The sequence below is a fragment of the Myotis nattereri genome, assembly GCF_964212035.1.
Source record: "Myotis nattereri genome assembly, chromosome: 8".
Lineage (NCBI taxonomy): Eukaryota > Metazoa > Chordata > Mammalia > Chiroptera > Vespertilionidae > Myotis > Myotis nattereri.
This window is the reverse complement of record NC_138083.1, coordinates 48,045,379-48,063,466: the sequence shown is the minus strand read 5'-3', so window position 1 is coordinate 48,063,466 and position 18,088 is coordinate 48,045,379. Positions and strand designations below refer to the sequence as shown.

Genomic DNA, 18,088 nt, shown 5'->3' with positions numbered 1-18,088 from the left:
AAGCTCTCAGCATAAGCGATAGAGCATAAGCTGTGATTAAAAGACTGATAAACAGAGCAGACTAGAAAAAAATGATGCCAGAATCACCATCATGTGTAATACAGAATGATACATATTTTTTCTCATACAAAAAATTTCTCATTTTTTTTATGTAGGTACTAGTGGCCCAGTGCATGAATTTGTGCACCTTGAAAGGAATTGTGGGCTGTGAAGCTGTGGTGGGCACAGGGGCAGGTCTCAGCCCATTCTCTGTGCCCCCGTCAGGCCCCTCCCACTGCAGTCCCTGGTCCCCTGTCTGCCGGCAGCCCTGCTACTGCTTCCACCGCTCCCATGCACTGACGATGCAGGCCCTGCTTGCACCTGCTGACGGCATAGAGCCATTGGGGCCAGAGCCAGCAGCAGGTACAAGCGGGGCCAGTGCCATCAGTGACTGTGAGCAGCGGCTGCTGCCTTGATCACCCTTCAGGAGCAGGGGGAGGTGGAGAAGCCCTGAGGGGTGATCAGGGCCAGCAGCAGCTGCTCACACCTGCTGATGGTGCCCAGCGATTTGGGCCAGTGCTAGGCGCCGGCAGTGGGTGTAAGTGCCGGGTGGGACCATGGCATGTGGGAGCAAAGAATTTTTAGTAACCACTAGAAACTCACCCTGATGACAGTGACTGGTGCACCGCCTTGATCTGGCGCCCCTGCTCACCTGCTCCACCATCCCACTGCAGCCAATGCCTGACATGTTCTGCGCGCACCCCCTGGTGGTCAGCACATGTCATAGTGACTGGTTGTTTGGTTGTTCCACTGTTTGGTCAATTTGCATATTAGGGTTTTATATATGTAGATAATTGGCATACAACATTATATTAGTTTCATGTGTACAACATAATGGCTTTATCTCTATATATGAAAGGCTAATATGCTAAGTATCCGACCAGTCGCTATGACGCACACTGACCACCGGGGGGCAGATGCTCAACACAGGAGCTGCCATGACACGCAATGGCCGTTTCTAAAGAAACGGCACCATGGACCTGACACCCACAAAGCAACACTCGGCTTCCCCCAAGTGGGACACAGGCTCTGCCACCAGCCTGGAGAGACAGCCCACCAAATCGCAGCTGAGACCCCGTAGCACAAAATGCAGCCCAGCCCAGCCCAGCCTAAAAATGGTGGCTGTGGGTGCTGAGTAATGATGTCAGGTGGCAACACTCGGCTTGCTCTCCCTAGCAACAGGCCATTTAACAATAAACGGCACTATGGACCAGGCGCACACAAACCAACACTCAGCTTCAACCAAGTGGGACACAGGCCCAGCTTTCTCTCCCTAGCAACTAGCCTCCTTGGAGTTTCTTCAGGCCAGGAACATGACTTGCTTTATAGCCAGGTGGGAACATTTTACACTGTAGCCAAATGCCTGTGAAGTGTTTTCCCATTCCTCATTTCATTTGATCCTCACAGAAATCCTGGAGTAGGTAGATAGGAGACTTGGTAGAATCCTATTTTCTTTTCATTAGCTGGGAAACGGAGATATAGAAAGCTTAGAAACTTGACCTGACTAAAAAGAAGAAATGGTGGACCTTGAAAATGACTTCAGGTTTTCTCACGGCACAGAATATAGTCAAACACTGCTGCAGTTTAAATATTTTACCCTTGGTTCTCCCTGCATGATCTACAATAATAATCTGCTTTGTGTTGATATTTACTGCTGTGTTGATGACAATTACCTGAAAGAGAAGTTGGGATGCTTCACTGGGCTGGAAAAACTTTAGCTAATTCAGGAAGCAGGTCTAATTAAGCAAGTTTATTCTCTATATATAAAAGGCTAAGTTGACTCGCGCATGCACAATACATATAAAGCTCTCGCTGGCGCCAATCACACATGTGTTTTGATCTGTCATTGTCGATCAGGAATTTGGTTGACACTTCTATTATAGAGAAAGGGCGAATAGCAATATTAAAATATTTCTTCTAATTAATTTTCTTTCAATGTGCATGAATTTGTGCACCGGTCCACTAGTATTTTGTAAATATTGCAAAATGATCACCACAATAAGTTTAAATAACATCTGTCACCATACATAGTTGCAGATTTTTTTTTTCATCACCACTCATATCTTGACTGGCTGGGTTACCTAGAATGTTGTTTTACTTGGTAATAGAATGTTGATTCCTTATCCAATTCAGTTCCTCTAAGAATACACATTTTGATTATCTCTGAGATATTAAAAAAAGACCAAAATAATCCAAAATAAATGAACCTTAGTTTAGCAGTGCTGAGTCAATTCAAAGTGGTAGCATCTAAAGGTAGAGGAGGCAGAGTGATAAAGGCAATTCAGAGACTGGCAGAATGTTTTCTGTTTTTCCTCTTCCAACTTTCCATATTCATTGTTCGCCCCCTGTGAGCTCAAGAGTCACATCAAATAATTCTCCACTGTTTTTTCTACTCTGCTATTAAGTTCATTTCTGGATTTTTGTGTGTGTGCTCCATGTTTGAATTCAGTTTAAAAAGGGAACTGCTATTTTTGTTTTTATTCTATTTTATATATAAAACTCACCTGACAGTGCTATACTCATGACTTGCAAAACAAAAGCATACACTTCACGTTGTAAATATTTTGATGCATTTCTTAAATATTTTGTCTGTAAATGTGGAGGCTTTAATTAATTCCTTAATTGGAGAAGTCAGTGAAAACATGCCAATTTGTAATGCTGACTAGTACAATACTGATATTTCAGCTCATGTTACCAGTTGCATTTTTTTTCTTTATCAAATGCTCATTTGTGACCAGAAATTGAAACATACCGAAGAACAACAGATCGTAAGCACACTTTGGAAGCAGCAGGAGTTGATTCTGCAAGTGCTGTGTGCATAGCAAGTCAAGGCCTCAATATGTTCAGAGCTACTTCATCAAGCAAATACATTTACAAGGCATTGGAGCCAGCGGGTTGGCTCTTTCTATATGAGATGTCTGAATTATGTTGACAATCTAATAATGCGGCTGAGTAGCTAAAGGCTGATGCAGGCCTTCAGGAGTTAGTAATGTTGCTGCAACATTTTACAACATTAATGGCATCATGGAGATAAATGAGAGTAATATGGTTTGAAAATGATCATCTTTCTTGTTTTAAAGAAAGATTTAAAATGTATAAATATTCCATATTTATATGCATATGCCCCATCATTCACATTACATGTCTTAGTACACTGAGTATTGCATATAAAGTAGAAGAAACCCATAGTGGTATAAATAAATATGAAAAAGCTGTGAAATTCAGCTTAGTGTTTTCTTAAAAAGGCTAATTAAAGTATAATTAATAATAATGACAGATTTAAAATTCTAATATGATTTTTAAGAGAGAAGAGAATGCACATCTCTTTTATTTTTTCTACACAATTTGAAAAAATCCATAAAATAATATATGAAAAATTAATGAAGTAAGGATAAACACATCAACTGAGATGATATATGCAATAAGATGCTTTATAACTATATGTGAAGATGATTTAAATATAGTCAAAATACTGCTCAGTACAGCTCTTCAAACAAAGGGTAGATGAGTTTATTTCTTTTCAATTTTAAACAGTAACTTACATTAAATTAAAGGCGGCTTGGTATGACAGAAGTTAGAGACTATTATGAAGTGCTTTGTATTCAAAATGATTTTCTAAACTCTGAAATACTTTTAATATCTATTAAGAAAAATTCAGTTAGAAATGACATAATGAATGTTATATTTCTTGTCACTCCATCCATTTTAATGAATTGCTAATATATTCATTGAAGAAGCTTAGCTTCCGAATAGTTACTTTAACTTCACTTTGACTGCAAAGGAAAGTCCAAGGGGACAAATAGAGAAAAACATTGTCAGGGCACGAGTTAAAGTGCCATCTTTTTCTTTTCAGTTGATAATAAAGAAAGGGTTAACATGACCATTTATTTTCAGCATCTCCTCGTCTCTTTGTTTCAGAGGCAAAAAAAAAATACATATGTCCAAGGAAAATAAAGATGAAAGTAATTAGCCCCCACAGACAGCACCCCGGTGATTTAATGCTGATAAAAGAGTCGGCTGAGAAAAGAAGGGATTCCTGTGACAACTTAGCGCTGACATACAGCACCCTGCAGGAGTCGGGAAGCAGGCTGCAGCACCTAGCATGCCTTGGACATTCTGTGAAAAGCTGCCAAGCAGCAAAGAGCATTATAATTTATTCTGGGTCAAGCAGAAGGACACAGAGTAACCTGGCTCAGTGAGCGCTGTCTCGCGCTCCATGCGTTCGACCATTCAACAACAGCTATTGGGCCTAGTTTGTTGGGAAAACATTTGGACGTGTCTATGTTTCATTTCTGCCCTTCGCTTTCCCACTCACATTTGAATTTTCTTATTACCAATGTGCTTTGGACAAAGGCAACATAAATTCTACTAAAAAATATCGATATACAAACTCTAGGAAGAATATATTCCCTGACGTATCTTTTTGAGTGTAGAGAGCATTCTAAAACTTAAAGAGCTAGGATGCCAGTGTGCTAAACCTCCGACTGGGCATCAAGTTCTATTTGGCATGAAGTGTGTCGATTCCATCTATTTGGGAAAGGAAAGGAGGGAGTATCTAGCAATTTGAGGGTGATGAGCATAAAAATCATTTAATATTTGAGATGTATGCAAAGGGTTATATTCTAAGTATAAATTTTAATGTTACATAAGCTACTTTTCATTTTTTTATTACTTCAATAATCAGAGGTGCTCATTTTGGAAATTTGAATTTCATAAAAACGCATCCTATACATATTATGTACTCTATTAACTATGTATTCTTTTGAATTTTAATGAAATAAGGAGGGAAGGAAGAAAGAAGGAAAAAAGAAAAGGAGGAAGAAAGGGAGGAAGGGAAGAGGAAAATGTAACTTTTAGTATTCTTTTCCACAATGAACTTCATATAAGGCAAATATTTCACTACATGGTCGGCAACATAGAATAATCAAATCTAGAATAAAATTTGAGCAATCTCAATTCCTTTTCATCAAAGCCACCATTTTTTTCCTTAAAAACTCTCGTAAGGATATTATCTTTATGAGAAAAAAGAGAAAAATCTTTCTGAGTCAGACCTTGCTCTGCTTTTTGTGTTTCAACTTTGTGTAACATTTTTATTGTAGCTGAGAGTATATCAGGCATCATATTAAATCTTTTGAAGGTATTAAAACAGGGCTTGTGCAGACATATCTTTGATATTAACTATGGTGTTAGGCCTTCTTTAACTGGTTTGGAGACAAGGGGTAAGTAAGAGTTTATTCTCCAACAATGGTTTATGGCTCCTCTGCAACTTTTTAAAATTATCCTTGCAATCTTAACAGTTTCTTTCGTAGCTGATCTCCCTCCAAAAGGTCTTTATCATATGCAGTTAGAAATATCCAACTGACACTTTCAATATTCTGTCTGATGTCTTTGGGAGAAAACCCCACGTTTATTAGGTACATTCTCTACCTGTCAAGTTATCATAGGTTCCAGTTCTTCCAACTGTTTCACTACATAAATAAGTTGTCATTTTTTTCACCTTTACAGAATAATTGCACACCATTGTCCCAGCCTTCTCTAACAGTGCCTTGGTGATTTTTCATTTTTTGATTATTACCCAATTCTAACAGCAGTGCCATTTATGTTTTAGGTTTTATAAAGATAACACCTATTTCTAGGCAACAATTTCTGTCAAGTAGCTTTTATTTTTTGAAAAAACAAAAAATCCCATAATTTAGTCACCTACAAGAGCAATATTCTATTGGGATTTACTTATATAAGATAATCTGTGGTTGCTCTGGCTTGCTCAGCTTGGTTGTTCTCTTGCTGGGCTTGCTCTAAGGCAGTGGTTCTCATCCTTCTGGCCCTTTAAATACAGTTCCTCATGTTGTGACCCAACCATAAAATTATTTTCGTTGCTACTTCATAACTGTAATGTTGCTACTGTTATGAATCGTAATGTAAATATCTGATATGCAGGATGGCCTTAGGGTCATTCGACCGCCAAAGGGGTCGTGACCCACAGGTTGGGAACCGATGCACTCAGGAGTGAGTGAGTTTAATGGAAGCTGTTGACTGGGGCTGGGCAGGCTGGTGGATTTAAATGGACAGCTTGCTATATATTTCACATAGTCTCTCGTGTATCACACATAGTCTCTCGGTGTCTGGATGCCTAGCCTGGCCTGATTAATGTTTGTCTTAGGGTTCAATAGAGCAGTAACGGGGTGGGCACTCATGTCCAAACACTTTGCAAGCCTCTGTGTGCATCACACCCGGCACAGAGTCATTACATGTGGGCCATGGCATAGCCAACCTGGACTCAGAGGGTGGAGATGTGCGTTACCTTTTTTGATGGGAAGGGAAGACTTCCCATACTATCATATGGCTCTGCTTCCTTTGTTGTACTTCTGGCATCAGGTAGGGCTGGCCTATCAGGTCAGTGACATGTGCCATCCCCCAGGCTCAGCCTTAAGAGATTATTTCCATTTGCCTTCTGATACTTCTATCATTAGGAGGAAAGCTTTCTCTAGGTAGTGTCTGCCCCCCGAGCGTGGATGCCAGAATGATAACACCTGGAGCACATCTCACCCAGCATGTAGTGGGGATCAGTCCAGTTCTGCAGCTTGAAGCAGCACACCCAGCTGAGTTCATTCTACATCACCTACCAGGCCAGACACACACATGTCAGTGAGAATCAATTACTGCTATTCCAGGCCACTGAGTTCAGAGTGTTTTTTAATGAAGCAATAGATGACTAATACATGCACTTAGATGACCAGGAAGAAAAACAGAAGATGTGACCTGTACTAGCTGGGTTTGTTTCCTTAAATGAACTGAGAATGTTCATAATGTCTACCTAATTATTTATCTATATGAACCAATATATTTTCTTTTCATGCTTCAATGATAGGAACTGCATATTGTGTCAGGAACAAATGGAATCAATCTGTTTGCATTGCCATAACTCTTTATGATAAATGAGGAACCTGTGGCCAAAATGTTATTCTTTTTTTTTTTTTTTTTTGATGAGTGGTATATCACCAAGGAGTTCTAAAATTATCAGCCTAATATTTGTACAATAAGGTACCTGCCAATGAAGGCGAGGTCACATCTAACAGCTAATGGGGCAGTTTGATCCCAATTTTTTATAATAAATTTTTTTTTACTGATTTCAGAGAGGAAGGGAGAGGGTGAGAGAGAAATAGAAACATCAATGATGAGAGTGAATCATTAATTGGCTGCCTCCTGCACACCCCGAACTGGGGATCGACCCAGGCACCACCATCCAGACATGTGCCCTTTCTGGAATTGAACCCAGGGCCCTTCAGTCCACAGGCTGATGCTCTATCCACTGAACCAAACCAGGTAGGGCTGAGCTCAATTTTTAAAAGCCTTTATTTTTTTTAAATTCAATTTGTACATGATGATTTTTGCTTAAATGGTTATTTCAGTCTTCCTGTTCACATATTTTTCAGTTGGGGGGGGAGGGGCTGAGTGAAAAAGGTGAAGGGATTAAGCAATAAACAACAACACTAAAGTAAACAGCTCATAGACACAGAAAACAGTATGGTGATTACCAGTATGGGAGTGGAGGGAGCTAGAAGAGGATAAAGGAGGGATAAATGGTGATAGAAGGAGACTTGACTTGGGGTGGTGAACACACAATGCAGTATACAGGTTATGGATTAAAGAATTGTACACCTGAAATCTATGTAATTTTATTAACCAACATCACCCTAATAAATTCAACTAAAAAAAGAATAACCTTTAGTACAGACTAAACAACTGCCTCCACACACAAACACACACACACGCACACACCATGCACTCACTCACACGGGGGCAATGTTTAACCCTCAGAGATTAGTGAGGGAGAAGCCTCTCCCTCAGTTCTTATACTAGATTTACAGCCCGCTGGTTGATGCCTGCAGTCCATGTGTCCTCAGTTATAATTTTCTATGTCAAAATACACAGAACTGATTGCTTCCTTGAGTCAGTTGTTATATTTGCTCAGTGCTCTCCACCTTTATGTCTATGTATTCTCAGGATACAGTCATGGAAACATAGGGAATATATCATTTGAAATAATTGTTTCCCTACTTCCTACTAGAAAAACTGGTCTGTTATAAAGTCACTGGAGTGCAAACTTTCTCCAGTTTAAATGAACCTCACTAACAAACTCTACAATATTTTTATACTAACAGTACAGACCAGTCATTTGTGGTGGAAATAGAGTGTAATAAGGTTTATTAAGTTGATGGTTTCTGGAGTAAAAGGGACTCTTTTGGTGTTTGAAGATTCCTTTTTTCTAAAAATATATTTTTATTGATTTCAAAGGGGAAGGGAAAGGGAGAGAGAGAGAGAAACATCAATGATAAGGGAATCATTGATTGGCTGCTTCCTGCATGCCCCCTTTTGGGGATAGAGCCGGCAACCCGAGCATGTGCCCTAGACTGGAATCGAACCCAGGACCCTTCAGTCTGCAGGTCAACGTTCTATCCACTGAGCCAAACCGGCTAGGGTGGGTTTGACCATTTCTTGAAGAATTCCTCCCTTTTCTCAGAATCAGGTCCTTCAGGTGTTAGTTACAGTGAAACACATGGGGTGTGTGGTGTTAGGTCGGAGAGAGCCCAGGATCGGACACATGCAAACCTGTGATGAGATAATGGACTCCCCCTGGAATTTCTAACAGATCAACGTGTCAGACACAGATACCGGCTTCTTCTCCCTGAATCTACATACCCCCACTCAGATACTGACTTCTTCCTTAATACCCTGCCCACCCCCTGTGGCGGAGACTTCCTCAGCTGAATGCGGTGATGATCTCTGCTGTGGAGACTTCTTCAGCTCAGCCCCCCCCCTCCCCCGCCCTCATCAAACACCTGTATAAAAAGATGCCCCTCCCTCCCTGGGGGCATGAAATTCACTGGCCCCACCTTTGGGGCTGGTGGGTCTCGCCAGAGCACGCAGATTAAAGCCTTTTTTCCTTTTCTCCTCTTTAAAGGTTTGGCTCTCTTTGTTCTCCTCGCCGCTTTTCTGGGCCACCTCACATGTGGCTCCATCAGCTGAATGGATGGTGACTTTTCACAGCCATATCATAGACTGAGGATACTGACAGCAGTTTTTAGGGGTAAAATGGCAGGTTTTAGGGAGTTTTCGGAATTGGGGGCAGCCCATGGGGAGATCTGCAGGGGGCTGGGAGCTGACAAAAGGCACACATTCACAGAATAAGGGGAGAGGAATTCATCCTTCACAGAATAAAGGAGAACGCCACAGAGAGTAGAAAAACAAAAGGGACCCCCAGTGAGTTTGAGTCCTGAAGCTGCTATACGAGTACTGTCCAGTCAGAGGGAATATCAGGACACAAAGCACCTAACTAAGCCTTTATAAACCATAGGGAAGAGCGACTTAGTGCGTCTCTCTCCCTCTCCCCACAAGGGAGTCTGTGCTCCTTTCCCAATAAATGTCCACCTTTTCCTATCCCAGCTTTTGTGTGTGGCTTCATTCTTTGACTCCACCTGGACAAGGACCCAGGAAACCACCTTTGCATCCTGCTCAGAGGAAAATAACGCATTTCAGTTTAATTTTCTGCATTTCAGTACTAAATACTCATCTTTGGTTTTTGCAAATATGCTAGATCCTAAGTTTTATCATTTACTTTGGTAGGGAATTCAGGTATTGATAAGACACGGGGTACATTTTATTTTCTTTGGGTGTTTTATACATATTTCTTCTTTTATTCTGAAGGTCTTGCTCGAGCGTTTATTTATGAAGGGAGAGAGTCAAACTTCAAAAGGTAGGAGGGAAGGCTCGGAGGGCCAGCCTCTGAAGTTTTCTAGATGCAGTGCAACATGCCTGGAACACCTTGTTATTCCCGCCCTTGTGTAACTGCAGGTGCAGGCTGCTTTTGATTAAATAATTGGGTTCAAGACACTCGCAGGCACAAACATTCAATTACTGCTTCTTTTTTCTTTTTGATCCTCTGATCCACAAAAAGACATCTGGCTCAACCATGCCATTAGGAATAAAGGGAAGAAGATTGAACAATTGAATCAAATTGTAGTTTTAAAATTTCTTAAAAGTCTTTTTTTACAACAAAGAAGAGATAGGAATCTGGCCTTGACAGACCTTCAGAGACAAAACCGTGCACCTGAAATCAAACATGGAACAATTCAAAACAACAGTTTTAATTTTCAAAGTGGTAGTTACACACTTTCATAAGGAATAAATGGGTGCTTTCATTTTTGTGATTAACACTGAAACAGAGAAAAACATCCAAACTGAAAGGAAATAGTGAAGAATAATCAAAGACTTGTAGATGCTTTTCTTTACCGCGCCCACCCCCCCCCCGCCACCCCCCGCCCCGGCCCCTGAAAAATCGTGGTTAAAGCTGCTATATCATCAGTTTCCAATCTTAAAGAGAAAAATAAATTCTAAAGATGCACACTATTTTGAGGTTTGTTGAGCTGTGTATTCTGTACTCACGCCAATTTTAAAATGCAGCTAACTGAGCAGGCAGATTGCATTTTCTGATGCTGTCAAAAAAATCCATTTTTATCTTCAAAATGTCACATTTAAATGTGATAACTAGTGGTTAATATCAGCAGATGGAAATCATGTTTATTTTTCAACTTTTTACTATGATAGATTATAATCTCAAATCTCACATCCAGAAATTCAGATATCTAGCATAATTTTCTTCTTTAAAATGTGCATCAAAATATGTTTATATGACTGGTGATCATGTAGCAGGTCACAAATGTAACTTATTGTTTGCTACTGACCTGATTCCCATGATTTGTTTGTTTGTAAACATCACAATGCCCTTCCAACTTTACTCCACTCCCATTATGTAACTTACCCATTTAAACAATGCTATCACCTTATACTTCTGGGGGCCACTTTAGAATATTAGCATATAAGGAATAAAATTGTGAAAGATTGAGAGGCTGTATTTTGATATCCTACACTCTGTAGCTCATTTTTCAATCTAACCTCAGGTAGTATATCCTTATATACCCTTATATACAGTCCTTCTGGAGGACTCTAGAGCAATGGTTCTCAACCTTGGCTGCACATTAGAATCACCTCGGAATCTTTTCAAAATCCTGATTTCTGGGCCTCATCCTCCAGAAATTCTGTTTCTTTGTTATACAGTGAGGCCACAACATTAGTAACGAAGAAACAGAATTTCCGGAAGATGAGGCCCAAAAATCAAGATTTTAAAAAGATTCCCAGGTGATTCTCATGTGCAGCCAAGGTTGAGAACCACTGGTCTAGAGTCAAGAATTAAATTGCAAATGATGTAACTAGAAGTTACAACTTTCTAGAGCAAGACTATTATTACTATAAAGTCTTAGTGCAAAAGAGTTTTAAATGTAATTTTATTTTAAAAAATACACACACACACAAACACGTGCTTCCATTTCTTCATTTGAACAGAACTATTTGTTATGGCAAGAAACTGTTAGAGAATTCAGTAGGCTTTCTGCCATTGTGGTCGGATAAATGATGAATAAGATGCAAGGCAGGCTTCCTTAATAATTTATTGAGTCATGAGTTATGGTTTTGTTCAATTGAGAGTTATTAGATGGGTTTGCCTCAGGCAAAGAACATAGTGTATGGAAAAGGAAAATAGATTAAGCAAACATTCCATGAGTTTAATCATTTCAAACAGTGTACTGGATAAAAGCCCTAATGCATTTGTCATTAATTTAGGGGACAATTTTTACCTCCATACAACATAATCACAAGATGGGAATTGTCAGGAAAGCTCTGTAAATGGGATGCTCATTATGAATACTTAGGAGAAGTCATTACTTTCATCCTTTCCTTGTGAATGAGGATTAGCAACAGTTCAGAAGCAAAAACTAGTGACATATTTTTTCTTTTATAAAAAGTTAATACTTTTTTCTCTCCCATCACACATTTATTCATTGACTCGCTCACTCGTCCAACATATATTCATTGAGCACCATGTTTTTGCCAGAGACACTGTTCAGAACTCATTCTGAAGAGTCACTTTTAAATAAATTTGTGGTGGTGGGCTCTTTTAAAGTAAAAACACCTTGCATGGGCTTTCCTGTACGAAGACATTTGCAAAGTTGTACAGATTTGGCTAAAATAATAAAACCAATGTATAGGTAAAATTACAGCCTCAATCTTTATCTAATCTTCTTTTACACTTTTTTTTTTGAGAACTGAGGATATATGCATTCTTGTAAAAAATAAAGAAATGCTCTGTTAATCAACTTGATATAATACCATTTAATTAAGGGTATAAGTCAATGTTAAATCAACCTCTAATCAATACATATTTGGTTTTAGGATTTGGGGAACTTTTTTCATGATGCCTCAAGTAGTTCTTTGCCTGGTAACCCTGCATAAAATATATTGGTTCTGGTCAAAAATAAACAATAATAAAATCATAGTAGTCACATTACTTTTATATCCCTTTCTCATAAATCTTCAATCTAGGTCTCAATATCCTAGTATGTAGGAATCTCAAAGGGGGAATAGTATGGTCATATATTCTGATTGTAATGTTTCTCTGGAAGTGAGTTGTCCAAACAATGTGTCTCCTGAGGACTGAAGGTCAACCTCCTTCTGGCTTAGGAGGAGACATGACAAACATTTCAGCCACTGATCCCTAGGGTTTAGGATAACCTAGTGAGTGATTATCCCATGTTGGTCAGATGCAGGTGCCTCTTGTCTGAGGCTATGAGTGAAATCTGGGTTTACCTATTGACCCAACCTAATGTATCTACTCATTTCTACAGAGCATCACAAAGGAAACCTACAAAGGTTCTCACATAGTAAATACATATTTTTGTAAAAAGCCCAGTTCAATTGCTTCAAGTATTTTTAAAGATAATCCATTCCTTCTTTTGCTTTCAAGTATTTATCACATATTTTTGCAAGAGACTTTATGAGTTGCTGATGTATTGTAACTGAACAAACATTCAGTAGTTTCTACCCTAATAAGCATTATACTATGATAAAATGAAAAACAAATAGATAAATAAAATAAATGCTATAGTAGATTTAGCTGTGCTGTGGATAAACAGAAAACTGTCAAATGGAATAGTGAGTCATGAGGAGCACAGTTGTACAATTAGATTTTTTTAAATGAATTATATGAATGTTTTAGTGAAAAGATGTTATTTGAACAAAGAACTAAGAAGAGTAAGGGCATAGAACTTCCTCTTTGGCAAGGGTGCTCCAGGCAGAGGAAATAAACATTGTGTCTGACTTTAACTTAGATACTTTTGGGGAGCATAATCACCCTTCCAGGAAGAGAAAAGTACTTTCAGATAATGAAAATACTTTGGTTTTACTCTGAATGCAGCAGGAATCTAGCATGGGGTTGACATGACCTGAAATGGATATTAACTTTATAAACTTGACTAATTTTTAAAAATAAATTGAGGAACAATGGTAAAGCAGATATTATTGGAAAAGGAGACCATTCTCATAAATTAAAAAAAGCAATAAAAGTGATTTGAACTAGGTTGATTAACAGTGGTTGTGGTGACAGGAAGTGGTCAAATTTTGGATATACTCATTTTTTGCACAGTAAAATTAAGGGAAAGCTAGAGAACTTTCTTCCACAAATACCTAGAAAAGTGTAGATCTAGAGATTGCATATGTATGTTTTTTAATACACTATTTTGTAGAACAGTTTTAGGTTTACAGAAAAATTGAACAGATGGTACAGAAATCACCCATACACCCTCAGCTTCCACTCACGCATAGGCTCTCCTATTATCAACATCCCCTACCAAGGTGGAATATTTGTTACAATGGAAGAACCTACATTGACAACCTGTAATTATCCAAAGACCATAGCTTACCTGATGGTTTACTCTTGTTGAACTTCTATGGGTTTGAACAAATATATAACAACATGTACGCATTATTTTGGTACCACACACAGTATTTTCACTGCTTTACATACCCTCTGTGCTCTGCCGATGTATCCCTCCTACCATCTTAAATACCTGTCGACCACTAATCTTTTTAACTGGCCCTATATGTTTGTCATTTCTAGGATGGTGTATAGTTAGAATCATACAGTAGGAATATTGAAGGTAGAAGGACAGACTGATTGGACTATATGTCATTTGCTTGTTATGCTCAAAAGTTGCATTTTTAATGACATTTTCCAGAAGAAAGTTGTGTTGGGTTTATGCTTAAAATTTGTAGACACATTTGGTAAATTGTTTACTAAAATCATACTAACTTTGTTTAGAATGACTGACATAGATAAGCTTCCAAAAATAAGTTCATGTGCAGAGAAGAGAAGAGTAGATGTGTTCAGTTCATCTCAATTTACTAAACCCTATATGTGTTCAACAATAAAACTAGTCAGAAAACAGCTCCATAATGCATTATGACAGATTTTATGGAATTGTTACACTAATATTCCCTCTTTTGGTTCCACAGTAACTGTGCTAAAAAATTAGAGAAAAAAATAAAAAGAAATCACCCATTCAGGTTAAAAAAACAAAACAAAAACTGATTCCCCACATCATGTTAACAATTTAACATATCCTTGGTTTAAAAAAAGTTTAAGAAACCAATACTTCCTTAGTAATTCAGAAAACTTCCCATTTACATGCTTTACTACATGATTATAACTAAATTGTTCCCTCTAAACTTACACAATATAATATGTCAATTTTAACTCAGCAAAACTGGGGAAATAATATACTTGAATTGAATCGAAAAGGCTTCTATGATAAATAAAATAGATCTAGAGACATAAAAGAATAGAACAGATTGTGGAACCTCAGAGGGAAGGTGGGGGTGGGAAGAGGTCAACCAAAGAACTCCTATACATATATGCATAACCCATGGACACAGACAATAGGGTGGTGAAGGCCTGGGGTGGAGGGTGGTAGCAGGCTAAAAGGGGTCAATGGGGGAAAAGGGGGACATAATACTTTAACAATAAAGATCAAAAAAAAAATAAATAAAAGGCTTCTGGAGGTATAGTGTGTGCTTGCTTTAACAATGGCATACAGGGAATGACTGAATCTCAAAACATATTGGTGTATAGAGGGGTATGGAAATAGATATTTAATCAAATAAATTACATGGAGAGATTAGTATTCACTTAGTACTTTTTAAAAATAATGCTTGAAGCATTTATTTTGATCACTATGAAGAAAGATGTGCTTATAATTTCATTCAAAATTATGCATTTTTGTTTCAGATAAAACAAAAATTGTTCATTTGTGGTCCAACAACATTTTCCTACAATAATCATTATAACCTATCTTCCTTCTGTGTATTTGTTTTCAGTGCAGAATTTGTGCATAAAGGGAAAACTCCAGAGGAAAGCTGTCTATTATACAATGGGTGTATAGCTAAGGTTAGTTTGCACTGGGTTCTGTGACAGTGCGTTATTGTTATTCTGAAAGGAGACAGAAAAATCAGAAAGGGGAATCTCACAGATACGTCAAGTTATAACATATAGTTAAAAACCCCTTTTAAAAATGCCAAGTAAAACTGTCACTAAATTTGGCAAGAATATGTGACACTAAATTTGGCAAGAATTTAAACAATCTTGTTGAAATCTTGTCTTAAAATTCCCTCCTCTATTTTTCTATGTTTTTGGAAAGTATAAATTACTTGTATGAATCATATAAATCACACATGTCTAGATTACAACCAAAGCGGGAAGTGTTTTATTTGAAAATATTATTTTGATATGCCCTTTGTCATATATGTATTACATTTAGACAATAAATGTTGACTGTATATAGTAATCTTGACTCTAGTATATATCATGTAGGCTCATTGAGAGTTCTGTAAAATGTAGTTTAAATATTAGACTAATATATCCAGGCATGGACTGTGGTATATTTGTATGAATCAGACTTTATTTCCTATGAAATATTTATATCATTACTTTGTTTTATTTTGTCACACATGAGACAGAAACAGTTCAAAAATAAAAACAATACAGGAAAATGTGTTTTATTCTATTGATCATAAATCAAGTTCCCTAGATTCTGAAGTGTAGGCAGAGCCAGCCCCATGGTTATGAAAGTTGCTCTTTGCACAATCCAGACTATTTCTACACCTGTAACACACTGTTTCTGAGCTTGAAACCTCTGGTTGTGAGACCCTTCTTTGTGTCCTATGTACCTTTTTCTATTGGACTCTAGTATTTGATCTTAGAAACATGATAATATAGATTGCATTTTGGAGAAAAGTCAAATACAAATGTTAGGCAAACTTTTGAAGTGGCCACTAGTCCAAAGGGACACAATACAGAGAGAATGGAGAACTCTTGTTCAAGAGGAAAACCTAAAGGGGATAGAGATGTGAAGTGGTCCTGAGAAAGGTGATTCAGACATAGTCTGTTCTCCAGAAGTCTTATTTTAGTTCTCTGTATTTGTGAATATGGAGGGGGAAAGCCAATGAAATTACACACTTAGAGTTAACATTTTCCTCAAAAAGTAAATACATTACAAGCAGGGCACAATATAAATTAATATTTGATTTAACATAGATAATCAATAGTAGATGAAGCCAATACTGAAATGGGAAAAATGCTATGGGGTGAGATGCATGCAGGCAACCATTCTTTTTGCAATGGAAAAATCTTATACCTAAGAAACAATAGGGGTGAAAAGTGCCTGGCCAGTGTGGTTCAATGATTGTACATCAACCTATAAACCAGGAGGTTTCAGTTTGATTTTTGGTCAGACCACATGCCTGGGTTGCAGGCTTGATCCCCACTGGAGGACATGCTGGAAGTAGCTGATCAATGATTCTCTCTCATCACTGATGTTTCTATCTCTTTCTCCCTTTCCCTTCCTCTTTGAAATCAATACAAATATTTTTTTTTTAAAAAAGAAACAATAGGGGTGGAAAGTGCCATAGAGAAGACAAGGAAGGGAGCACAGTGGCTGAAGCAGAGAAGATCATAGTATGTACAAATAACTGAAATATTCTCAGGCACTAAGCCTATTTTTATTTATTAATTTATTTATCCCCCCCCCTTTTTTTTCTTTATTGATTAAGGCATTACATATGTGTCCTTATCGCCCCACGGGGGGGACAAGCCTATTTTTAAACCTTGTAGTCCTAAAGGTCCTGGGTGCCTAGAACATAACGGGGCTCACTGAGTGAAAGAGCAAGTGCCCAGTGAATGAGAAGAGGGGCAGGGGCCTGGCAAGCGTCTGGCGGACGGTGTAGGTAGGACAAAGGCTGGAGAGAACAGTTAGGCAGCTTGAGCTGGACAGTCATCTGAAATAGTTTGTAACTCAGGGACAATGACAAAAAAGCAGAGAAAATGCCAGCATCAATGTAAAATTATGGCGTTCTAGTTGGCTTAGATTTCAGAGAAAATACTACAGATGAGAAAATTAAATGTTTTCTTTTTTTAAAAAAAATATATATTTTATTGATTTTTTACAGAGAGGAAGGGAGAGAGATAGAGAATCAGAAACATCGATGAGAGAGAAACATCGACCAGCCGCCTCCTGCACATCCCCCACCGGGGATGTGCCCGCAACCCAGGCACATGCCCTTGACCGGAATCGAACCCGGGACCTTTCAGTCCACAGGCCGACGCTCTATCCACTGAGCCAAACCGATTTCAGCTAAATGTTTTCTTTATATAAAGATTAAAAAACACAGTTTGCTGCAAATCTATCACATCAGAGGTTTAAAAAGGCTCAGATAATGCGCTTTGAAATAAATGCTCTGCAGAAAATATGCAAAACACAGAAGCTGCTCTTTTTGAAGTGGAGGTGTGGGCTCCAGAGTGCACATGGGGCCCAAATATTGACGCTGCATCACACTGTCATTTAGAAAGTTCTAGAACTCTCCCGAGCACACTTGGAATATAAGCAATCTTGTATGAACAAACTGAATTCTCCACCAAAAAGAATCCTCTCAACCTCAGACCGAACAACAAAAGCCACAGACATAGGAAGTGTATTTGCAATGCGGAGATCTTCAGATCTCTTTGCAACTCCAGACAGAGCAGGCATGCTCTGGTGTCCCTGAACTGGCTTCAGCGCCAACATGTAGATCTAAGAATCCAGTGAGAATCACAGTCCAGCAAGTTGAA

At 38.4% G+C, this 18,088-nt stretch overlaps 1 pseudogene across 1 annotated transcript in view; it reads right to left on the bottom strand.

Annotated features, from left to right (window-relative positions):
• Nucleotides 1–18,088, bottom strand: part of LOC308522931 (importin subunit alpha-8-like) — a 157,348-nt pseudogene that overhangs the window by 129,018 nt on the left and 10,242 nt on the right. Inside the window, exon 2 of the transcript in view lies at nt 17,885–18,050. The product of the transcript in view is annotated as an importin subunit alpha-8-like (transcript). The remainder of the gene's footprint in view (nt 1–17,884; nt 18,051–18,088) is intronic.